This window comes from Cupressus sempervirens, chromosome 3 (genome assembly GCF_028749045.1).
Source record: "Cupressus sempervirens isolate cs-2001-9-10 chromosome 3, ASM2874904v1, whole genome shotgun sequence".
NCBI lineage: Eukaryota > Viridiplantae > Streptophyta > Pinopsida > Cupressales > Cupressaceae > Cupressus > Cupressus sempervirens.
The window spans coordinates 295,793,760-295,820,449 of record NC_143120.1 but is presented as its reverse complement, the minus strand read 5'-3'; positions in this window follow the sequence as shown (position 1 = coordinate 295,820,449).

Sequence of the window (26,690 nt, the reverse complement as noted above, 5' to 3'; positions counted from 1 at the left end):
CCTTGGATCAACTAAGGCTTCCTGCACATTGTTAGGAATAGATACAATAGATAATTGATTTACAAATGACTGATTTGATTATGATAAACAATGGTTAGACACATAATGACTTATAAGATATTTAACTTTACTAGAAAGTTCGGATTCATATGTGGATTTAGGGATACCTCTGGTGAGACATTGAGGTAGTTTTTTTCTAGATGGTTCAAGAACATCCTTGGTAAGCGATTGGTGTGGTGTGAGGGACTCAGACGGAGGTGGACCCATAGCTTCAATTTCTTGGTGTTCATCACTACTTTGATCCAAAGTTTCACCTACTTCTTGATTAAGAGTTTCAGAGAGTTCCCCTTCTTTAGAGATGTCTAAGCTACCCACATCTTCAGGGATGTGAACATCCACATCTTCAGAGATGTCCAAGCTACCTACATCTTTAGAGATGTGAACATCCACATCTTTAGAGATGTGATCATCATAGTCTAGAGTCTGAATTTCTTTCTGGTATTCCCCTAAAGTTTAGGCTCAAAGTAAAAATACATCGAGTCTTCATGAAAAACTACATCCAATGTAATAAACATTCGTTGGGTTGGAGGATGATAGCATCGGTACCCCTTTTGATAAGCATCATATCCTAGAAAGACACATCACAATGCTCGAGGAGATAACTTGTTGTGCTACTGGCTATGGAGGTGTACAAAAGCTACATAACCAAAGACATGAGGAGGTAAATTTGGGATATCTGGAGCAATAATCACCTCAGCGAGAGCTTGGGATGGTGTCTAGAAATCAATAGTGTTGGATGGTATCCAATTGATCAAATATGTTGCAGGGGTAATTGCTTCACCCAAGTAGGATAATGACATATGACCTTCTATCAGAGAAGCACAGACAACCTCCAACAAGTGACAATTTTTTCTCTCAGCTACCCCATTCTGCTAAGGTGTATTGGAACAAGTAGTTTGATGAATAGTTCTATGTGCTTCCAGATACTACTGAAGTTAAGAACTCAAATATTCGCCTCCATTGTCACTATGAAGAACTTGAAATTGTGCATTATACTGAGTACAAATCATGTTACAAATTTTTTGAAATAACAATTTCACATCACTTTTAGACTTCATTAAGCATACCCAAGTCATCCTAGTACAATCATCAACAAAAGTAACAAACCAACATGATCCACCTAAGGTAGTGACTTTGAACGGACCTCAAACATCAGAATGTATGATCATAAAGGGAATTGGACTTTTATTCAAAGTTAATGGAAAATAAGCATGATGGCTTTTTGCAAGTTCACAAACTTCACAGTGGAAGCTAGAAACATCAAATTTTGAAAATAAATTAGGAAATAATTTCTTTAGGCAACCAAAGGAAGCATGTCCTAGACGTCGATGCCATAACTAGATTTCAAATTTCTTCTTGTCCCCCTTAGAGCCAACCATTGCTAGAGCTTGATGCAACTTGTCCAAATTATTTGACACCAAGTCCAAGTAATAAAACTTCCCTCATCTAACACCACAACCAATCATTTGCCTCATTGGATGTCCTTAAACTCATAGAAATCAGGCCAAAAAATTACAACACAAAGTAAAGTAGTGGTGATTTGGGAAACTGACAACAAATTGTAATCCAAAGATTGAACCACTAAAACAGAATCTAGATTAAAAGTATCAGTGAGAGGTAAGGATCCTTCTCCTATAACTGGGGCCAAAGAGCCATTGGCAATGGAAACAATTTTTTGTGAGGATAGTTTAAGGGATGAGACTTGTCTAGAATCAAACATCATATGATCTGTAGCACCAGAATCAATTATCCATGCACTATTAGAAACAAGTGTAGACATATTTAAAGACTTACCACCATTACTTGCCACTATTGCTAATGCCAAGATATATCTAGCAACATTATCCTCTATCTTTGTTTCAACAAACATTGCATCATAGGTCTTTTTGGAATTCTTCTTCCGTGAATCACAACTATGATCCATCCATTCTAGATACCCAACAAGTTCAAAGAAGTGACTTTTGGTATGACTAGTTTGATTGCAATGGGTGCATTTGTAGGTGGATTTATGAGCACCATTAGTGATCTTAGGCAAGTTTTAATGAAGCCCATTCTAATTAGATCGATTTCGAGTCACCATGGCTGAAGCTTCAGTCTTTTTTGGTTCTCCAATCATTTTTGTATGTCAAACAGATTCACAGCGGACCAATGCATAACATGCTTCTAATTTGGGAATAGGATCCTTTCTCAAAATTTCACCATGAACTTGTTTGAAGTCACCATCTAATCCAGCAAGAAAAATATGTACCCTTTGTCACTGAACTGATTTTTGGTAAGATTCATCATCGTTCGCACTTTCCATGATCACTTTATCATGATGATCTAACTCACCAAAAATCTCGATTAATTCTCCATAATACATAGAGAGTGTTCTACCATTCTATTTGGCAAAGAAAGCCCTCTAATTCAAGACAAACACCTGCAACTCATCTGGTCCATCATAAAAAGCCTTAGAAAGAGCTTTCCAAATATCTCAAGCGGTGGGTAAGCTAATGTATCGCTTCATAATTTCTGGGGACATAGATATCAACAACCATCTTTTGACTTTTTGATTGTCTGCATACCATTTCTCATATCCATCATCCTTCTCGGTAGGTGGCTATGAGTTACCACGAATGAAAGAGAGTTTCTCCTTCTCAGCAATATGCATCTCCATGATTTGAGACTACAAATCATAGTATGTTTCATTGAGTGTAGTCCCTGCCTTGAACGATGAACCTTCAAATTGAGTAATAATGGGAGCATATTTGCTCTCAAATACTTCCGAATCTAAATCAGCCATGGTTCAGTGAAAGGATACAAATGATTCAAGCTTCGAAGCTCTGATACCTACTTAAAAATCAGAAATCAAGAAGAATATTTTCCATTCTTCTATTCACATAAAACTGTACATCTACATATATAGTTGTGTGCCATATGCATAAAGCTACAGGAATGGAAAGAGCTATAAGAAAGAAAAGAATCAATTTAAGATAGAATCAGTTTAGAAAATAATCAATCTAATATTAGAAACAATCCAATATTACAACAAAAATAAAAAGTTAAAAAAGCACACTTACATTAAGTTAGAATCATTACTGGATCACAATTTAGTGGAGATGTGGCATTACAAGACACATCATTTTCAACAAGCCCAAGTTCCTACTAGCTCTTGATTGGTGCAATTGGTTAATAGCTTGAGAAAATGAAATCCATCGTTAAAAAAATGCAGGGGATTTGCAATAGAATCGAAGTATTCTTGAAAGAAATGCCCTAATATGTAGTGTTTTTTGTCTGCAATTTAATGATCATTGCTCCCCCTTTTTGAATTATGGGTAATCAGTTATTTCACTGGACTAGGGTAAAAAGGTAATATCCATGGAAGCATCAGCATATTTCAAGCAAGAATGGGGTAAGGTACTCCAATAAGTTTCTTTTTAAGCTTTTTTTTTCCCACTATGTACTAGCTGAATGTTACTAGGATATATTGTAATAGATTGTAATACAGGAAGTAAATGGAGTACGTTAAGAATAGAGGTTTTCTTTAGTTAATTTTCTTCAAGAATTTTCAAATCAGTTTTCGGGTTTAGAAATATTTTAGTCATTTAATGCTTTTGTAAAAAAACAAACTTTATAAAAGAAAAATCATAATTTTATAGAAGAGGGATCCATGTGTAAAGGCCGTTTCTTCAAAAGATTTCTTCGAACAAATCTACATACTAAAAATTGCTATAACAATCTTCAAAAATTTCAAAAATCTGCATAAACACGTTAGCTCCGATACCACTTTTGACGGCAGAGATGGTGTAAAACAGAGATAAATATTAAATTAAAAAAATAAACCCAGTGAATGTTCTGCTAGAGCAGAAAACAAAACAAAGAATTTCATTGCCTCCCTCTATATACAGAAGTTGTTCGAATATCAGACTCGGAGATAAAAGATTAAAATAAAAGATAAATTGATAGTCATATCAAATCTTTTGTGCATAACCAAAAGTCAAACATAGAATGGGGAAGTTGTTTTTACAGTCCTTGGAATAGACATGAAGTTTCACGTGACTGATTCCAATCTAAACTGCCAGGAATTTGATGGTCGTATTGGCCATTTTTCCACTTTTGAGCTGACACACTAAAAATTTGTGGGATCATATTGATTGACATGTTAATTTTTTATAAAACAGTCAGTATAAATATATGATACTTAAATTTATAAATAAACGACAAAGTTTATAATCGATAATCTTTTTATAATTATTAGTATGCCGAATATAAACTTTCAAACATTCTTAGGTTGATTTTTTATTACTTTCTAGAATTTTAGATTAGTTTTTAGAACGTATGAATTTAGAAACTTTAAATATGAATTTTTTTAAAATATTACTAATTTATATTGATTTTTGACAATCAATATATATCTCAAAATGTAATGAAAGGCATTAATATGACCAAACTTTATAAAAAAGCAAGATGATAGATAGGGGTGATTGTCAAATTCCAAGCATGTAAACTACCCAACAATATTGGTTGAAGGCTATTATTACACAAAATAGATCAATTAAAATAGAAGCATAATTAAATAATACTGTAATGACATGAAGCCTTATTAAACAGATTTTAAAAAAAAAATAAAGTGAGTTGGTTAACATTCAAGGCCATTGTTGTAATCCATTGAGCACACGTGTGCCTTCATATAAAAGTAGTAAATGCATGAGGTTTCTTGTAGGTAGCTTGGACAGTTGTTCATCCTCATGTGATTAATTGGCAAATAATTGTTAAGAGTTACGAAAAATAATTATTTGTTAATTAATTGACTCCTAGAAGCCACTAGTAACCTATTGGTTAGGTTGTTTTAATCGAGAAGCAACTAGAAACTTCTTGGTTAGGAAGCAACTAGAAACTTCTTGGTTGAGTTGTCTTGATCAAGAAGCAACTAGAAACCTCTTGGTTAAGTAGTATAAAAGGGGGTCAAGGGAGGCATTTGGAGAACAAAACAATACAAAGAGCAACAACAAGTTGTAGAAGCATTTGCAGTGTTAGCAAATGAGCTTGCAGTGATAGCAAATAGTCATGCAATGTTCACAAGGGCACAATGATAGCATTGGAGATAGCAGTAGGAATTATCAATAGGAGAATTTAGGAGGTTGTCTGGATTCTGCTAGTGAGAGGCAAGGAATTTTGTATCTCTTGATTTGCTAAAGTTAATATATTTTCCATCTGTAAAACTAGTTTTCCCTTAGGGGTTTTTCCAAGAACTATTTGTCCAAAAATATTATGTTCTTTGTGTTTTGAATTTCTTTCCATATTTTATTGGTGAAGTTGCAATTGTGTTATTTTTTGATATTAGCTGTGTATTTATTCTCAACAGTTTAATAATCATTTGCGATAGGAGATTAATAATCAATGACTGCAATAGTTTTAATTTTCACATGGTATCAAAGTAGTGTTGAGGGTAGAAGACTTTTTCATGAGGAAAGAAATTGTGATCTCTTCAAATTTATTATTGCTTTAATCCCTTGAGATGGCTTCAGCTAGTTCGAAAGATCAGGATAGATTGGATGGTGCTTCGAATTTTGGTGTCTGGAAGGCCAGAATTTCTTTATTGTTGGAAGAGAATGGTATCAAAGATTATGCTACCATTAGTATAGCTATACCTATAGATGCTATACAACTTGCAACATATAAGAAGGATGATGCCAAGGTGAGGAGGATTATCCTTGATGGTGTCAAAGATCATATTGTTCCACATATCACAGAGTTAGATACAATGAAGAACATGTGGGATGCCATTCTGAATCTATACCAGAATGCTACCACCAGTAGGAAAATAATTCTCAGAGAGAAGCTAAAGAATACCTAGATGAACCAAGGAGAAGACGTTACAACTTATCTCACTAGGCTTAGACTTGTCAAGGACGAGTTAGTAGCTATTGGAGATAGTCCCAGTGATGATGAGCTAGTGAGAATAGCCCTAAATGGGTTTACTAAACAATGGAGTGTCTTTGTTCAAGTTGTCAATGGATGGGATACCTTACTGAATTGGGATCAACTATGGACTGATTTCACTCAGGAGGAGTTTAGACTAAGTCTTGTTAATGGGGCCAACAAGAGTTAGAAAAGTGAGGTGGAACAGGAAAATATTTCCCTAGCAAGGAAAGGGAAAGTAAAGAAGGAATCTAGCTCACAAAGTAAGAAGAAGAAGAATGACCTTTCTAAGGTCAAGTGCTTTGGATGTTACAAGTATGGTCACTATGTCAGTGATTTCCCAAAAAGGAAGAAGGTAAAGAAGCATGCGATAGCTTCAACAAGTGCAGAAGAACTCTCCAGTAGAATAGAAGATGAGTTTGCACTTATAGCTTGTATTGTGAGCTCAACATCATAGACTATATGGTATATAGATAGTGGGACATCATTTCATATGACAGGAGTTAGAGAGTACTTCTCTAGTTATAAGGAGTAGAACACCAATAGCCAGATTTCTATGGGAAACTTGTCCAAGCTCAACTCAGTTGGGAAAGGGACTATTCCATTTCAAAGGGAGAATGGAAAGATAATTCTAGTTCATGATGTATTGCATGTGCTAGGCTTAGATATGAATTTGATTTCTGTATATGTTCATTAAGATAGGGGGTATAATGTACTCTTTAGAAGGACACATGTGTTGATTAAGCACAACGATTGGAAATCACCCATAACTATTGGAGTTAGGAGTGGTCACCTTTATAGGTTGTAGTTTGATACTTCTAAGGTACTCATGAGCATCACTAATCCTAGAGATCTTAGAGAGCTATGGCATAGAAGGATGGACCATATTCATCATGGAGCACTCAAATTTCTTTGTGAGATGATGAAAGGTGTTCTAGAGGTGAGAACATTGCATGATGATATATGTAAAGGATGTGTGTTGGGGAAGTTTGTGAAAGCATCTTTTCCAAGGAGTGACACTAGATTTGAAGGTGTTCTTGATCTAGTACATTCAGATGTATGTGGACCGATGTCAACAAATTCTATCAAAGGATAAGATTACTATGTTACTTTTATCGATGATATCTCTAGGAAGACCTGGATATACTTCTTGAAGACCAAGGATGAGGTATTCAGTTGGTTCCAAGATTTGAAGGCTCTAGCGGAGAATTTGACAGGAAAGAAGATCAAGGTTCTTCGGTTAGACAATGGAGGTGAGTACAAAGGAAATAACTTCTAGGAGTTTTTTACCAGGGAAGGAATCAAGAGCGAGTGGATTGTTCCTTACAATCCACAACAGAATGGAGTTGCTGAGAGGAAGAACCATTCTATATCAGAGGCAACAAGATCTATGCTACATGACAAGGATATGCCCTATTACTTATGGGCAGAAGCGTGTAGTACAATAGTCTACATTCATAACATGGTTCCACATAAGGTACTAGGGAGGATGACACAAGAGGAAGCTTTCACAAGAAAGAAGCTTGATGTTAGCCATTTCAAAATATTGGGAGTTTGGCATATTGTCATATTCCAGGTGATACACATACAAAGTTAGATCAAACTGTAGAGAGGGGGTACTTTGTTGGGTACAGTGAAACCTCAAAGGCATATAGAATTTTTATCCTTGGGACTAGAAGAATTATTTTTAGGCATGATTTAAAGTTCATGTAGGACAAGGCATTTAGAAGGTCTAGAGATTTTCTAGTAGATGATTAGAGTGAGCAACCAACATAAGCTCCAAAGCCTAGTCAAGGGTAGCAGAGCACAAGTACAACTACTAGTACAAGTGTAGGCTTAGATGGTGAAGTTTCACAGAGCATGGAGCAATAGGTGCAACAGGAAATTCATCTAGAAGACTTAGAGGTTGATATCACATCCTCTACAATTGGTAGCAGGAATTGTGAGGTTCAAGAGATATAAAGGGATACTCAGGAGTTTGTGGGAGCTCCTATTAAGAGTAGTAGACAATGGAGACAACCAATTAAGTTCAATTATTATGTGGCAATAGTTAGTCAGTTGGTAGATAGTGAGCCTTCTAGCTATTAGGAGGCTATAGAGCATCAGGTATGGCAGGATGTTATGGTTGAGGAGTATTCCTCAATAATGCAGAATGATGTGTGGGAGGTACTTCCTAGACCAATAGATAGAACAATAGTTGGATCATGCTAGATCTATAAGACAAAGCATGATGTAGATGGTAGCATCAAGAAATACAAGGCAAGGTTCATAGCCAAGGGTTTCTCTCAGAAGGAGGGAATAAACTACAATGAGACATTTGCTCCAGTGGCCAGATATACTTCTATACGAGATGTGATCTCATTTGTAGCATAGATGGGATGGCAGATCCATCAAATGGATGTCAAGATAGGGTAAGTGCACCAAGTTGTGGTGCCAAAAAGATGACACCTATTTTTTTCTAGTTTTAAAAAGCGCATACGTGCTTTGAAAACCTAAAAAAATTTATAAATGGGTTGCAAACCCGCAACCCATCTCATTTACATTTCATTTTGCAAAATTTAGAGCTCACAAGGCGTACACGAGTTGAAGAATTGAAGATTTTCACCACCTGCCTCCTCAAAATGTCTCCCTATTGCTGAAGTTTGAGATCGAGATCATGTTGTATGTTTTCTACTCTTGTTTTATATGTTTTTGCATTGTTTTGTAGGTTTTTTTTCAAATTTTCTTTAAATTTGTTTATTTATTTAGATTGCAATTGGTTTCTTATCAAGAAATGTGGATAATGAACCACCAAATCCCCAACAAGATCAAAACCAAAACCCTCCACAAAATCCAAACGAAAACCCTCCATAAGATGAAAATCAAAACCCTCCATAAGAGCAAGAAATTCCACAACCTGCACCAATTGGAAGACCTCCTCCTGGAACACAACACAACATAATAAATGAAATAGAAAGAGGTAAAAATGAATTAGAAGCACTCATTGGTAAGTTGAAAGCTTATGGACAAACCAATCTAATGAGAGCACAACTAGCATCCTCCCTTGAGTCTATTATGACCCATGTAGCTTCTGTTAGTGGTCAATTGGATATTTGGCGTATTAATAGGGATGAACAAAAAAGGTATTATGCAAAAAATTTTATCATATCAAGATGTAAAAAAAAAAAAAATACCAAAAGGTATAATTTATGCATTGTTTAGAAAGCCTGGTGAATAAAATACTATTAAAGAGACAACTAAATGGTTCCCCATCGATTGGTGAATACACGGTGGTATTAGAAATAATTTTTGGGATAATTTGTGGATGGTTTTTGATGCCCCTCCCTGCAATAATCATGAGGTCCCAATGTATTTCTTAAGGAAATTGTATTGTGAATTTGTCCTTGGGGAGATCCCCAATTATTTTTATATATTAGAATCTCAGGGTAGAGGTGGGGGGTCATCATTTGAGAGGCCGAGGGCATGTCGTGACCCTAATATAGTTAGGGAACCTGTCGTCAAGCCACAAGGTGATCATGTGATTATTCCTTCAATTGTGAAGGAACATGTAGAGACCAACACTCTAAGGACTATTAATACTTTGATGCAGACCCTCATTCATTGCATGAGTCCATTAGTTGATGAGGAGCCTTCTGTGCATCATGGTCACATGTGCACATCATGCAGTTCCTTAAGCACATCTGGCAGTCATGGTGGAGATAGTATAGATGATGGGCTAGTCATTGATTAGTTCCTGAATGAGACATGTGACATTGACACACAGGTAAATTACAATTATAATAAGCTAATTTGATCATATTTCACATGTATAGTGAATGACTAATTAATTTGCATGTATTGACATTGTTCAAAATTCAGGGTCAGAGTGTTGGCGACCCTAGTAGAGATCCCCTAACTCCATTTTTCGTCCTGTCAACAAGTCCAAAGGTATGTATCAATTTAATCAATGAAATTAATACATATATTTATTAAGTAATCATATGAAGGATTGAAAAAAATTTATGCATGTGCATCAGTTCTCTATTGGACCATCGACATTCACTAGGGACTCCAAGCCTAAGTGTGATACGAGCTTCGTAGAGGTACATTTGTTTCATGTTTCATGTTATATGTAACTTCTATTGTATGACATGCAACTCTTGACATCTGAGACTCCTCCTCATCTTTGATAGTCCATCAATCATGGAGTTGCTGCAACGATGGCTAGTTCAGAGCCATTGACTGAGGTATGAAATAATTTTTCTTAGTTTTATTTGTTGTTTATAATAGTTAGTATTGAAATTTCTAACGTTATTTATAAGTGATTATATTGATTGAATTTTTGTAGGGCCTTGTTACACCCGATCGTCTACGAGCCTTTGACATGGACATGCAAAATGACTATTTGATGGTGGTAAGAAAATAATTAATTTTGTGTGTGCATATATTTTATTTAAATGTATAATAATTATTGATTCATATCTTTTTTTGTATCAGATCAAGTTAGAGAAGAGCCTAAACAAGAGGATGAGCAAGCATGTGAGGAAGACCCCATCATCTCCTTCCACATGATGATTGAAGACCTCTAAGGATTTGTTTCCTTCCCCTCATGGGAAGGAGAAGATATAGTTGATAGACACACATGTATAGGCATCAGTGAACATATATGTTGGATTTTATGTCAGTGGACATATTCGATATACATTTGATGTATATATGTTATTTTATATTTGATGTATGACATATATTTGATGCATGACATTATTAGACTTATGCCATTATTGGTTAATATATGATATTTTTTTCATGTACGAAATTATTGGTTATCATAATATATTATGTGTTTGGTAATGTATGACATTATTAGTTATCATTTTATATTATATGTTTGTTCATGTATGACATTATTGGTTATAATATATTATATGTTCAATCATGTATGACATTATTGGTTATCATAATATATTATATGTTCTTTCATGTATGACATTATTGGTTATCATAATATATTATATGTTCTTTCATATATGACCTTATTGGTTATCATATTATATTATGAGGTTGCATGGGTACTTACACCCACACTCTTGGTACTCATACCCACATACCCAAGTACTGGGTACACATATCCCAAGTACTATGTACAAGGTGGAGAGGATCATAGCTAAGGACCTTGATTGAGATTTCTGATTTTTTTTTCAATTTTTTGTTTGTGTATCATCTTGTTGTTTATCAAGCTTAATTCAATACCTAATCAGTTCAAAACTTTGATAGAATATTGATTAACAATGGACTTTATCACTATTCAAGCATAAGTTTATCATTTCCAATATGTCATCGTCATATGATTTATGGTCTTGTTCATGTTTAAAATTTTCCTTCTCTGTTATTTGTTTATCAAGCTTAATTCAATACCTAATCAGTTTGAAACTTTGATACAATATTGATCAATAATAAACTTTATCACTGTTAAAGCTAGAAATTTATCATTTGCAATATGTCATTGTCATATGATTTATGATCTTCTTGTTCATGTTTAAAGTTTTCCTTCTATGTTATGCATCTAAACATTTATCATAAATTATTATTACAAACATATAACAAATCTAAAATTGAAAACAATACATTACATTTGCAAACTTTATCACTATTCTTGATTTGAAAAATCATTTTCATGACTCATGAATTCAAGTTTTCTATAGATATAAAAGTATAATTAAAAATAAAGTTTGACATACCTAAGAACCCTTGTCCCCTATTATAAAAAATGGCTTATCCATATTAACAAATTTTGACAATGAATTATAATATTCTTGTCCATGTGAAGGTTTTCAATATTCTTTCTGAAGATGGCTTATGATTGTCAACCTTCTCTATAGCCATGTCTATGCCTATTATCAACAAATTCTCCTCCCAAATCTGTATTAATGACTGAACCATTTTCACCACTGGTCCAACTTGAGGCAAAGGAAAATACATTAGTTGATGCTAGTTCAAAATTTTTGGTACACTCATATCTCGCTCAAGATCACAAGTGTTATGTCACTTATACAATGGATAACTTCTATGGCTTGGAGAACCTTCCATGAAATTCAACACATGTTCTTTTTACTTTGCCCGCAGGTTCTCCTAGGGTCAAATGATGTTCAACGCAAGTGCATAGGTGTTTTAACCAACACTTGGTGGATGAGGGTTAAATTATAATTTGTCTATGCAAGGGTCGATCTAATCCCATTAATGGAGAGTGTAAACTACCAGTATTTGAAAGAAAAGTCATCATAATAAGATTGATCTAATGATCTTTTTCTGCACTCGGGTCACTAGCTTTGTTTTTAAACTCATGGTCGTACTAGTGTAGAGCAAGGAGGGACAATTCTGTGGTGAGATTTTTGAATTCTCCCTAGCAAAGTTTGCCTCTTCACAGTAGAAGATGAGTATCAATCTTCTTTCTTTTATTGAAACCTCAGACTCCTCCTTGCCAAGGCCTCAAGTTAAGTCCAACTTCTTAACTCAAGATGCGCCAACCGAATTGTGAATATGAATTTACAATTATTCACACTTATGTTTCTACTTGTTAGTGTTTCAAACAAGGAGATGATGGTGTTGAATATCACCTTTTAATGTTAAATTATAAATTGTGATTTTCATTTGGGTGTTAAAAACTACCAAACCAATTTGTACCTCTTAGAGGGGATTGAGGATCTTGATTAGTCATTGTAGGATGGCTTTGCTTTCTATTATATCTTCCCATACTTGGTGGGGCAACTAACCTGCATCTTTCATGTGAATGGCTTGGTGGAGATTGGGATGTTAATCACCCTAGAGTGAATCCATCCATGAGATAATGTACCCGAGTCTCTTTATTCATTCTATTGAATCTCCACCAATATTCAAACAAACAAGTTATGATGAAGAAAGAGTGTATCTATATTTCTATATCTGGCCATGGGAATAAAAAATGGGGAATAATCAATACATCCCAAAATAATGAGTGTATGTCTATTTTTGCAACCTGACATCATCATTCCTCACATTTTTAGATTCATCTACTTTGTATTAAAAAATGCACTTCTTATTGAGTGAATGTATAAATTCTTTTGGTGCCTCTCATGATATTAATGGTAGCGAATGCACTTTATTCTCTTCTTTCAAACTATGATAGTTCTGCATATTCTTTAAGTCCATTTTCCCAGCATACCTCATGAATTTGGTCTTCACAATTGGTACCATGAATCTTAAGAAAAGATCTCGAGTTTCTACTTTTAGTCTCTATAAGTTATCAATGTCTGATCATCTCATGATAGAAAATTGTAATTGTTATTGCTTTGTATATAAAAATTCAATGTCTTTCTTCTTCTTAACACTTAGCCTCAATCTCCCTCAAGAAATCAAACATGAGATTGAGAAAAAATGTGTATTTGATCTTTTGAACATTGACTCTTGAGCCTTTTGAATTTTGACTGAAACTAGAGGCTGAACTTCAATCTTGACAACCACTGAATTCTAGTGCTAAATCAAACACGGACTCTGAACTTTTCTTGAGCTAAACCTGCAAGATGCCTCTTTGAGCCACTTTGAATTCCTTTGAACCTTAGTTCAAAGCGGTTCAAAACCATAAATTTTAAAATTGTGTCTATATTGGATACTAACATCATAATATATATTTTGTTTTTATTGTTTACGTTTTAAGTATCCAAAGCAAATAGAACAAATAGTTTGACCCCATGACGAAAGGTGATAGATTTGGTAGTTGGTAACTTTGTACTGGCCAACACTAAAAGTTTTAGCATCACTCGAGATGGCATCACAAAATCAAAATTGAGTAAGATCACCAAAAAGAAAGAGAGGTTATTGTAGGTCTCTACAACACAGTCCTATAGCACCTATAATCACATTCATACCTCACACAAGCTCCAAGATATGCCCCGTCAAAGATTGCTACCCTCTGGCATTTAGTGACCCTTAGGGATGTTTTAGTTCAGCATGCCCGAGAACATTGAAGTGCTCGATGGAACTAGATGAGCTTGGGGCTAGGGTTTCGCTGGCCACACAGAGCTAACAGAATAGATAGTTTGATCCCATGATGAACGGTGAGGGAGATTTGCCAGTTGGTGACTTTGTACTAGCCAATACTACGAGTTTCAACATCACCCAAGATGGCGTCGCAAAATCAAAACAAAGTAAGATCTCCAAAAAGAGAGAGAGAGGTTATTTTAGATCTCTACAACACAGTCCTATAGGACCTAGAATCACATTCATAGCTTGCACAAGCTCTGAGATATGCCTCGTCAAAGATTACTGCCCAATGACATTTAGTGACCCTTAGGAACATTTTAGTTTGACATGCTCGAGAATGTTTGAGAATTCAATGTGAATGGATAAGCTTGGAGCAAGAGTTTACCCAACCACATGGAGCTAAGAGAACAAACAGTTCAATCCCAAGATGAGCGGTGAGGGAGATTTGGCAGTTGGAAACTTTGTACTAGCCAACACTACGAGTTTTAGCATCATGTGAGATGGTATTGCAAAATCAAAATGGGGCAATATTTCCAAAAAGTGAGAGAGATTATTGTAGGTCTCTACAACACGGTCCTATAGGACCTAGAATCACATCCATACCTCATACGAGCTCCGAGATATGACCTGTCAAAGATCACTGCCCTATGGCATTTAGTGACCCTTAGGGACATTTTGATTCGGTGTGCCCGAGAATTTTCAAGCACTCAATGGGATGGGATGAGCTTGGGGCTAACGTTTACCCACCCATCCAGAGCTAACAGAATAAACAGTTTGATCTCATGACAAATGGTGAGGGAGATTTGGCAGTTGTCAACTTTGAATTGGCCAACACTACGAGTTTTAACATCACCTGAGATGGCATGACAAAATCAAAATAGAGTAAGATCTCCAAAAAGTGAGAGAGGTTATTATAGGTCTCGACAACATAGTCCTATAGGACCTAGAATCACATCCATACCCTGCTAAAGCTCTGAGATATGCCCCGTCAAAGATCGCCGCCCTTTTAGTTACCCTTAAGGACGTTTCAGTTCAGCGTGCCTAAGAATGTTTGAGCACTTAATGGGACTAGATGAGTTTGGGCTAAGGTTTATTTGGTCACCCAAATCTAATGAAATAGATAGTTCGATCCCATGACGAACGGTGAGGGAGATTTGGCAGTTGGCAACTTTGTACTAGCCAACACTACAAGTTTCAGCATCACTTGAGATGACATCACAAAATTAAAATGGAGTAAGATCTCCAAAGAGAGAGAGAGTTTATTGTAGGTATTTGAAACACGATCCTATAAGACCTTGAATCACATCCATACCTCGCATGAGTTCCGAGATATGCCCCATTAAAGATCATTACCCTATGGCATTTAGTGACCCTTAGGGACATTTCAGTTCGGCATGCCCGAGAACGCTTGAGTGCTTAATGAGACTAGACAAGCTTGGCACTAGGGTTTACCCAGCCATCTAGAGCTAATAGAATAGACAGTTTGATCCCATGATGAACAGTGAGGGAGATTTAGCAGTTGGCAACTTTGTACTGGCCAACACTATGAGTTTCAGCATCAGCCGAGATGGCATCGCAAAATCAAAATGACATAAGATCTCCAAAAACTAAGATAGATTATTGTAGGTCTCCACAACATGGTCCTATAGGACCTAAAATTGCATCCATACCTTGCATGAGCTCTGAGATATGCCCCGTCAAAGATCATTGCCCTATGACATTTAGTGACCCTTAGGGCCGTTTCAGTTCAGCATGCCTAAGAATGTTCGAGTGCTCAATAGGACTGGATGATCTTGGGGCTAGGGTTTACCCTACCACCCAGAGCTAATGAAATAGATAATTCAATCCCATGACAAATAGTGAGGGAGATTTGGAAGTTGGCAACTTTGTACTAGCCAACACTACGAGTTTTGACATCACCTAAGATGGTGTCAAAAAATCAAAATGGAGTAGGATCTCTAAAAAGTGAGAGAGTTTATTGTAGGTCTCAGCAACATAGTCCTATAAGATCTAGAATCACATCCATACCTCACACGAGCTCTGAGATATGGCCCATCAAAGATTTTCGCCCTAGGGCATTTAGTGACCCTTAGGGATGTTTCGGTTTGACATGCACGAGAATGTTTGAGTGCTCAATGAGATTGGACAAGCTTGGGGCTAGGGTCTACTTGACCACCTGGAGCCAACAGAATAGATAGTTCGATCCCATGATGAACGATGAGGGAGATTTGGTAGTTGTCAACTTTGTATTGGCCAATACTATGAGTTTCAACATCACCCGAGATGGTGTTGCAAAATCAAAATGAAGTAAGATCTCCAAAAAGAGAGAGAGGTTATTGTAGGTCTCTACAACATGGTCCTATAGGACCTAGAATCACATCCATACTTTGCATGAGCTTTGAGATATGACCCATCAAAGATTGCTACCCTATGGCATTTAGTGATCCTCAGGGATGTTTTGATTCGGCATGCCCGAGAACTTTTGAGCACTCAACAAGACTGGGAAAGCTTAGGGCTAGGGTTTACCTGGCCACCGAAAGCTAACAGAATAAACAGTTCAGTCCCACGACGAATGGTGAGGGAGATTTGGTAGTTGACAACTTTGTACTGGCCAACACTATGATTTTCAGCATCACCTGAGATGACATCGCAAAATCAAAATAGAGTAATATCTCTAAAAAGCGAGAGATTTTATTGTACGTCTCTATAACATGGTCCTATAGGACCTAGAATCACATCCATACCTCGCATGAGCTCTGAGATATGACCTATCAAATATCGTTGCCCTATGGCATTTAGTGACCCTTAGGGATGTTTTGGTTCAATGTGCCTGAGAACGTTCGAGTGCTCAATAGGACTAGACAAGCTTAGGGCTAGGGTTTACCCAGCCACTTAGAGCCAATGAAATAGATAGTTTGATCTCACGAAAAATGGTGAGGTAGATTTGGCAGTTGGCAACTTTGTACTAGCCAACACTATGAGTTTTAGCATCACCGGAGATGGCATCACAAAATCAAAATAGAGTAAGATTTCAAAAAAGTGAAAGAGGTTGTTGTAGGTCTCTATAACATGGTCCTATAGGACCTAGAATCACATCCATACCTTGCATGAGCTTCGAGATATGCCCCATGAAAGATTGCTGCCCTATGGCATTTAGTGACCCTTAGGGACATTTAAGTTCAGCATGCCCGAGAATGTTCGAACACTCAAAGGGACTAGACGAGCTTGAGGCTAGGGTTTACCTAGCCTCCTAGAGCTAATGAAATAGATAGTTTGATCCCACAATTAGTGAGGGAGATATGAGCAAGATATGTATGCTTAGGCCACTTTTTGCAAGTTATGAACAAAAGTTGCTAATTAGGCCAAATTGAGTCTTTTTGAGTTTTGGGTCAAGATAGCCTAGGATTAGGTGTTTTTAGTTGTTTTTTAATAGTTTAGAACCTTTTCCAAGTCCTAGAAGTGAAATCTAGTGAACTTTACATTAGTTGCACTTTTTGTGCAAAATTGCAAAAGTTGCTTTAAAATGCAAATTTGACTAGAAAACTTCTAACCTTCAAAAAATGTTTCCCATGCTCATATACCCAAGCATGGATAGTTACAACTTCCCAAACTTCCATTTGCAACTTTTTTGAAAAACTTGCAAAAGTTGCTCAAGCAACTTTTTGAGCAACATTGCAACTTTGCATTTACAGGACTTGGGAAGCCAAGATACTCAAGTTGTGCATGATCCCTCAAATTTCTCATCAAAATATATTAATGATCTTAGCAGAACAACAAAAAGCTAGTTGCCACCTTTAAATGGAGACTTCAGTTTCAATGGAGATTGTCAGTTCCCAAACATGTCCCACTCCAGTAGATGACTAGTTTATAAAGCAACCAGTAGGAAATGGGGTCGTGGAAATGATCTCAATTCTTGGAAAGGTTTGGAAACACTAAAATAACTTATTTTCAAATGCTTAGCCCTTCACCAATTCCCAAACTCCTTCCATTCACAAATCAACACGCTACAAGAGGTTAAATCCTTCATGGTACTTGACTTAGGGTTTGATTGAAAAACTCACAAAACACATCCTCTAGTCTTGAAACCATAGAATCTTAAAAAATACCCTACTAACTACCATTTCCCAAGTGGGCATGAAATTTCAACGAAGGAAATTGTAGTTAGAGGCCCATTTTTGTTGTGTGCACGAAAATGCTATCCTAAAAACCTAGTTTCACTAAAAATGCAATAACTTGAGTTAGAAAACACATAGAATAGTGAGACCAGAAGAAAAAGAAAGATGATTTAAAGCTCTATCTCAAAAATCATCACATCTACTTTGAAAGTCTATACATTTCATGCAGCATGCAAACAATAGTAAAAATGACTTGAAAACTAAATTTCTTTTTTTGCAACCCCTTTCAATCCAAATATTAATGCCGTCCAGACCTCAAAAATGAGGTATATATATCTCTTATGTATATTTTAATGTTTAATAGTTATAACCCTTTTTCCACTAAGTTGCAAATTTGAGAAACTTTTACAACTTTCAACAATGCAACTTTGCACATAAAGTGCAATTTTTACATTTTTTACTTGATTCCACTTCTAGGACTTGGAAAAGGTTCCAACATACCTAAAACCAACTAAAAACAACTTATTCCTAGGATTTGTTGACCAAAAAAATTTAAAATCCCAAATTTTCCTAATGAGCAACTTTTGCTTATAAATTGCACAAAGTGCCTTAATCGTACAAAATGGTGTCTTTCTTTGATAACCATGGACTTCTCATCCAAGGGTTGTTTGTTCTAGCCTAATTAGGTAAAAAAACATGAAAACTAAAATATAAAGCAAAGTGCCTTGGTTCTTTGCACCAGGAACATACCCCCAAACATGAATGAAAAGAGAACAATGACCATGGACACAGTGAGAATCATGAAATGCAGCAATAAAACTCTTCGTCTTTGCAAGTTTGCAATAAATGGCATCCAATACCCATACTACCACACCTAGGTCCAATTTGAAGTTTTCATTTATTTAGATGAAGTCTTGTAGATAGTCATTTTCAAATTGTTTTTGATGCAAAGCTTATAGCCTTCTTTCACCAATACCTATACTACCCTTCCCTAACCTAGAGACTTATCCCTTAAGTTGCTCATTGTCCTATGGTAAGGAATGCCTTGAATTTTAGGCCAATTAGTGACTCTTTCAAATACATTGTGACTTCCTACACCCTAGCTATCACACCTAGGTCTAATGACCCTTATTGATGCAGAGCACACAACCTACTTTTGCCACTTGGTTCTTAAACCTCTAAGGATACTCAAACCCACTTCAGGATGATGTCTTGGTTACCAACCTTTGCCAAATGATAAAACTTGATTATCCAAGTGGACTGCACTCTCCTAAGGTCCTTCCCGTTTCCTAGGGCTCTTGGCAAACTTGGATCAAAATATGGCTTTAGAAGCACTTGCCCTCAACTAGGCCAATTAAGGAAAAACAAGTAAAAAGGTTTCAAGACTTCAAACTAGACTTGATTCAGCATTTATATGACTAAACCACTAGGATTCATGCACTTTCAGGGCCCTAACACCTTCAAAGGATCAATATCCCTAACTTAGGCCTAGAAATCCTAGTAGGTCAAAATATAGTTTTCCTTGGAAAACTTCCAAACTTTCCAAAGGACAAGGCCAACTTATCACCCTTTCAAATACATTTTACCTAGTTCTTGAAGAATCCAAAGGGTCAAGGGCTGACTCCATTCCAGCATACCCAAACTCCACTTTAGTTTGCAAACCTAATAGGTCTAATTAGGTTGGGTTTCCAAAGAAAGTGCTTGAAGATGGGTTCATAGAATCAACTCAACCCCATGGAACTCTTCCTCTCCATCCTAAAACTCCATTTCACCCTTCACCTAGGTTCAAACAATTAGTTTGGAAGCCTAAATGCCACTTCTTCTTCAATTCCTGGCTGAACACATAAGGATGTTTAGCCTAGGGCCAGCTAGTAAAAATATCAAATCAATTCCTCTAGGTCTGAAACTCTACCATATCAAATTAAACTCCCCAAAATTGCATCCCTCAAAGAGGCATTAAATTCCAATTGTGGGTTTGCAAGTTAGAGTCACATGTTTGCCAAAACCCTTGAATTCATGCCCAAATAAGCAACCTTCACAAAAACTACAATAACTTAAGAAAATGAAAAGATATAACCTTAAAACCAAATGAAAATGATACATATTTCATTAGGCTATCCAACCATGATATATTTATCTCCTTCACCAATCCATACACATCTGTACTACTAAAAAAAATAGAGAAAAGGACAGAAAATCAGAGTTTTATTCATGTAGATCTTCACCAGTCCATACAACTATGTTGTTCTCTCCATGTACAAAATTTTTAAACATGTATTCCTTTCCTTCGACGGTCATAACCATCATTCAAATGGTTATGCCAACATTCAACTTCCTTTTAATTATTTAGCAAGAAAAGTTGTCATTTTGCATTTTTTTTGCATGACAACATTGACATTTTTTCTTTAATAACCTCCAAGACACCTAAATATTTTCCCAAAGACCCCAAGTCATTTACATATATCTAAAGAACTACAAAATCCTTATTGCATAAAAAATAACTCAAATTCTTCAAATTTGACCTTTGGTTCAATTTGATATCCTGGCCTATAATGACACCAAGGATCCAAATGACCACTCTTTCTCTCTCTCCCTCTCTCCCTATTCAATCTAATGAACCAATTGGATTTTCTCTACATTTTAATGTCTCAAGTATTGATGTGTGTTTTGACTCACAAACTTTCCAAAGAGTCTTATTATGTGGTTTCCACTAAATTTTATCAAGTGGACATTTGATGCAACAACAAGGTTCAAATAATGAAGAATCTTCCTCTCTGTTTGCCAATTCTCAAATAACCACAAGTTATGGTTCTTCATAGAATATCATCTAAGCCATGTACTGGTTACAACCACTACATCGATATTGTACTCTAAACCTTCACCATCTATAACTGAGTGATCCAAATTTTGTTTGGCTTGGATACAATGACACAAATAATAATTTGTCCCTTCTTCATTGTCTTCAGGTGCAAAAACAACAAAAACATGGCATTTAGTGATAAATGTACAAAATGTGATCATTAATTCAGAAAATACTTAGGTAAAAGTTATAAAGTTACATATTGAAATTACAAAGATATATAAATATATATATTACCAGGTTGCACTAGATTAGACAAGCAGTCAAAGTCAATAGACAAATCCATCTCTACCATTTCTAGTGCTTTTGGGGGTTGATAGGTGTTAATTGGGTCCAAAACCCTATATCCCATTTGTCTACCCATTCAGTCGACTCACAGTCATCCCAATTTTTCTCTACACATGATGGACAATAGCATGCTATTTTTTGCGTGTGGATACTCCATGAACCTGCATCAGAGCTTCTAAAAGAGTGCAACTCACTTGATCCTGTTAGTGTGCAAACATCCTCATATGGTGCAATATTAGTATTATCTATCAACCAAAAAAATATACGAACCGTAGAATCACCTTCCTTACCTAGACCCATTGTAGCATTACACCACTGGATGATGGATTTTGCATCTGTAAATATTGCTCTATCTTTGTACTTTAGTTCTTCACAAGCTAAGACTCTTTTGATGCATGCAACTACACCATCATGCTCTCCCTTTCCATGACCAACCTCTATGAAATTTCACATATATTGAATTCTACACAACCTATGCATCTTGCTCAACCAATAGAACATCCATGCATTCTTGAATTGAGATGCACAATTGTCTAACCAAATAATGTGCAGATGATATGATATGCCCCTATTAGCTAAATCTCCATAAAATAGTTGAAAACAACCATGTAAAAACTCTATAGAATGTGATCGATCATTTTTGATGTAAAAATGGTACTCCCTCAAAATCTTCTTGTTATCCTCTGTACTTGTAGGTGAATGCATGAATGCTACGTGAACATAAATGGAAACCTATTGAGAAGTATAATACTTTACTTGCACCTCATTTGGTGGTTATAGTGTGTAGTTCTCTTTGAAGTCTATAACTAAAACAATGGTATCCAGTGGAAACATATCCTTGCACAACTTGAATTGCAAATCCAACCATCAAGCTCTATGTGTATGCCTTGCATACTCGTAAATAATCTTTTCATGAAAGATCTTCATGAACTTGTACACTGGAATCTTTTCAATGACTAAATCACATCTTTTACCCTATTTCCCATCTTTTAGAGAACATGGCACTATCTTATATTTTTTGCAATCAACTATTTCATTTCTAATTGCATGTGTACTATCCATATGTTCACAAGTTTATAAAAGTTGTAAAGAACCACAAAATAAGCATGTACCATCCAAGCATGATGTCTTGTAAAATTGTTGGCCATACCCTATTTCACATAAAATGTTGGATATGAATTCTCTTGAAGATCTTGGTGGCTCATTCATGTCACAATCTTGCAAAACAAACTTAGAATATAAAAACACATATATATGCTTAAAAACATCAAAATGGTTAAAAAATTCAATATGTATACTACAACAACAAGTTGTGCGTGTGTGATTTATCTTCACATAAAAAGGTTTATCCATCTCAATTTTTTTTTGACTTATTTGAATTTTAGTATACATACCAATAAATTTTGCAAAAAATTGTGTTTGAGTTGAGTCCAAAAAATATTTCGCATGTGGGTTGCGATTTTGGCTACCAATCCTCCTTTTGATTAGGGGAAACATGTGTGTTATTTTTCCAAAAATCTTCAATCAATGATTTCAAAGATTCACTAATTTATTTATCTTTTCATGGCGGTCTACCACTAAATGTCCATAACTCATTTTTTGTTAGATCTTCCAATCTATCATGCCTTAGCATGGCTCTCCTAAGATTACCTCTACCAAATTTCAATGTTTTTCTTGTCTTTCTCATGAGTCAAGCTTTCTTCATTTGGGTACTTACTATAGTTGATATAAGTACTCGTCTTGTGATATTACTATCTTTGGTGCTTGATTTAGAACCCACTTTGTCATAAGCACTCATTAGATTCTTTACAATGCTTTTTTCATTTGAATCGTTCATCATTCTAAGCTCAAGAATCTTCATGATAGGCCTAAATTTAAAATTTCTCATCATTTCAACAAATAATTGGCATTAACCTATAATATTTAATTCTTTAAATAATAATCTCCATATACAATTAACTGTTCTTTGACAAGTACACTTGCTAATCTTGTCAAGAATTGATTTCAAAATGTTAGTATCAATATCAATCAAATATTTTGATCTTCTACAATGAATTCTAGGTGTTATAATCTCTTCTATTCCCTCAACATTTTGAACATCAACATAAGGTTGAGTGTTTTGCATACCTTGAACCAAAGATGATGTGCCTTGGCAATAAGATGCAAAAGATGAAATATCACCTACTTGATATGTTGATGTTGTGCCTTCAACATGACATGATGGAGTCTATACATCATCAGATCTAAAAATTAGTGTCTCTTCAACATGAGACGATGATATGACTCCAACATTGGAAGATGGTGTAGCTTCACAATTCAATTGTTTTCTTGAGCATAACAGTCTCATTCATTCTCTTTGTCTTTCCAATTTTTCCTCTTTGTTTCTTTGTATCAGTGGTTCTTGTTCCTCTTCGAAAGCTAATTCTTCATTATTTCTTTGCAATTTTCTTTTTTCACGTAGTAGTTTTATTTTATCTCTTTTAATTGCCAAATCTCTCTCCCTCTCTTCATTTGTTTGAATTTTTGGTTTCTTCCTTGACATGATGATGATTTCTATATGTCAAATTATTCAAACATCTGAATTACTTACAATTTGTAAATCAAAAATCATTCAAATACATATAAAAATTACAATTATTTCAATGAATACACAATATATATTAAACAACTTGCCAAATTACTTACCATGTCCAGATAACATTTCATTCAAACATACAAATTTCAATGAATTCACTATATATTAAACAACATGTCAAATTATAATCAAATTTGTCTCTATATAACAACAAATAATATTTAAAAAGGACTTCACTAACCTTTTCTATAGAAAGAATATTCAAAAAGTCTTCAAATAGTGTATCTAATGATTGAATTTGGTGTTTTCTAGCTTCAAATACAATGAAAGAATCTTCAAAAAGCTTTCAAATAGTGTTTGCTAACTTCCAACAAGTTGAAACCCATGTATTCTGTCGAAACAATAGAATACACAATAAACAAAAAGTAGAGTATGCATCAGTAGGGACCCAAACTTGCTTTATGATCTTTTTTGGTGTTTTCATATAGTGCATACACACTATAGCACATACGTACTATAAAGCATGTATCCACTATAGTGCATACACACTATGTGAAAAATAATCTCTCCCTATCCCACCATCCCCCATCCCCTACTCTCTCTTCTCTCCCATCCCCTACTCTCCTTCCTTTCCCATCCCCTACTCTCTCTCACCCATCCCCTACTCTCTCTCTCTCTCTCTCTCCTGTCCCATCCCCTACTATCTCTCTCTCTCCTGCTCCTGCTCCTCCCACCGCCTACTCTCTCTCACACTCTCTCTCCCCCTCTCTCATCCCCTAATCTCTCTCTCTCACTCACACACACTCATCCTCCTCCTCCTCTCTCTCTCTCACTCCCTCTCCCACCACCTACTCTCTCTCTCATCCATCCCCTACTCTCACTCTCTCTCCCACCCTATTCTCTCTCTTTGCCACCCCCTACTCTCTCTCACACTCTCACACTCTCACACTCTCTAATCACTTACTCTCTCCCTCTCTCCCTCTCTCTCTCTCTCTCTCTCTCTCTCTCTCTCTCTCCCATTTTCCACTCTCTCTCTCGGGCTACACTCTCTCCCCTCTCCCATTCCCTACTCTCTCTTTCACACACACACACACACACACACACACACACACACCCATCCCCTACTCTCTCTCTCTCACTCTCACTCTCCTAATCCCTCTCCCACTGCCTACTCTCTCTCACTCTCTCTTGCATCCCTTACTCTCACTCTCTCTCCCATCATGTACTCTCTCTCTGCCACCCCCTACTCTATCTCACACTTTCACACTCTCTTCCATCCCCTACTCTGTCTCTTACACACATTCCCATCCCCCCTCTCTCTGCCATCCCCTACTCTCTCTCTCCCCCCTCTCCCATCCCCTACTCTCTAGATCTCTCACACACACTCCCATCCCCCCTCTCTCTCCCTCTCCCACTCCCTCTCCCACTCCCTCTCCCACTGCCTATTGTCTCTCTCTCTCTCTCTCTCTCACTCTCTCCCTCTCTACTCTTTCTCTCCCATCTCCTACTCTCGCTACCACCCATACTTTCTCTCACACTCTCACACTCTCTTCCGTCCCAACTCTCTCTTACGCACACTCTCATCCCCACTCTCTCTCCCTCTCCCTCTACTCTCCCACTGCCTACTCTCTCTCCCCCATCCTCCACTCTCTCTCTCTCTCTCTCTCTCTCTCTCTCTCTCTCTCTCTCTCTCTCTCTCCCCTCTCCCATCCCCTACTCTCTCTATTTCACACACACACTCTCCCCCTCTCTCGTCTCCTCTTCCATCCCCTACTCTCTCTCTCTCACTTAGTCTCCCTCACCCACTCCCTCTCCCATTGCCTACTCTCTCCCACTCTCTCTCTCTCTCTCACTCTCACTCTCTCCCTCTCTATTCTCTCTCTGCCACCCCCTACTCTCTCTCACACTCTCACACTCTCTCCCATTCCCTACTCTCTCTCTTACACACAATCCCATCCCCCCTCTCTCCCTCTCTCACCACCTACTCTCTCTCTCTCCCATCCCCTACTCTCTCTCTCACTTGTACACTCTCATCCTCCTCTCTCTCCCTCTCCCTCTCCCACTCCCTCTCCCACCACCTACTCTCTCTCCCATCCCCTACTCTCACTCTATCTCTCCCATCCCCTACTCTCTCTACCACCCCCTACTCTCTCACATTCCCTCCCATCCCCTACTCTCTCTCCCTTACAAACACTCCCATCCCCCCTCTCCCCCTCTCCCTCTCCCACTCCCTCTCCCACCACCTACTCTCTCTCTCCCTCTCTACTCTCTATCTCTCACATCCCTTACTCTCACTCTCTCTTTTCCATCCCCTACTCTCTACCACCCCTACTCTCTCACACACTCTCTCTCTCATGCCCTACTCTCTCTCTCTTACACACACTCCCGTCCCCTCTCTCTCCCTCTCCCACTCCCTCTCCCACTGCCTACTCTCTCTCTTAGGCTATTCTCTCTCTCTCCACTCTCCCATCCCCTTCTCTCTCTTTCACACACACACACACACACTCCCATCCCCCTCTCTCTCCTCTCCCATCCCCTACTTTCTCTCTCTCACACAAACTCCCATCCCCCTCTCTCTCACTATCCCTCTCCTACTCCCTCTCCCATCACCTACTCTCTCTCTCTCCCCCCATCCCCTACTCTCAATCTCTATCTCCCATACCATTCTCTCTTTGCCACCCCTACTCTCTCTCTCACACACTTCCTCTCTCTCTCCCCTCTCCCATCCCATACTTTCTCTCTCTACCACCCCTACTCTCTATCACACTCTCACACTCTCTCTCATTCCCTACTCTCACACACACACACTCGCATCCTCCGCCTCCTCCTCTCTCTGTCTCTCTTTGTCTCTCTCTGTGTGTCTGTCTCTCTCTCTCTCTCTCTCTCTCTCCCACTC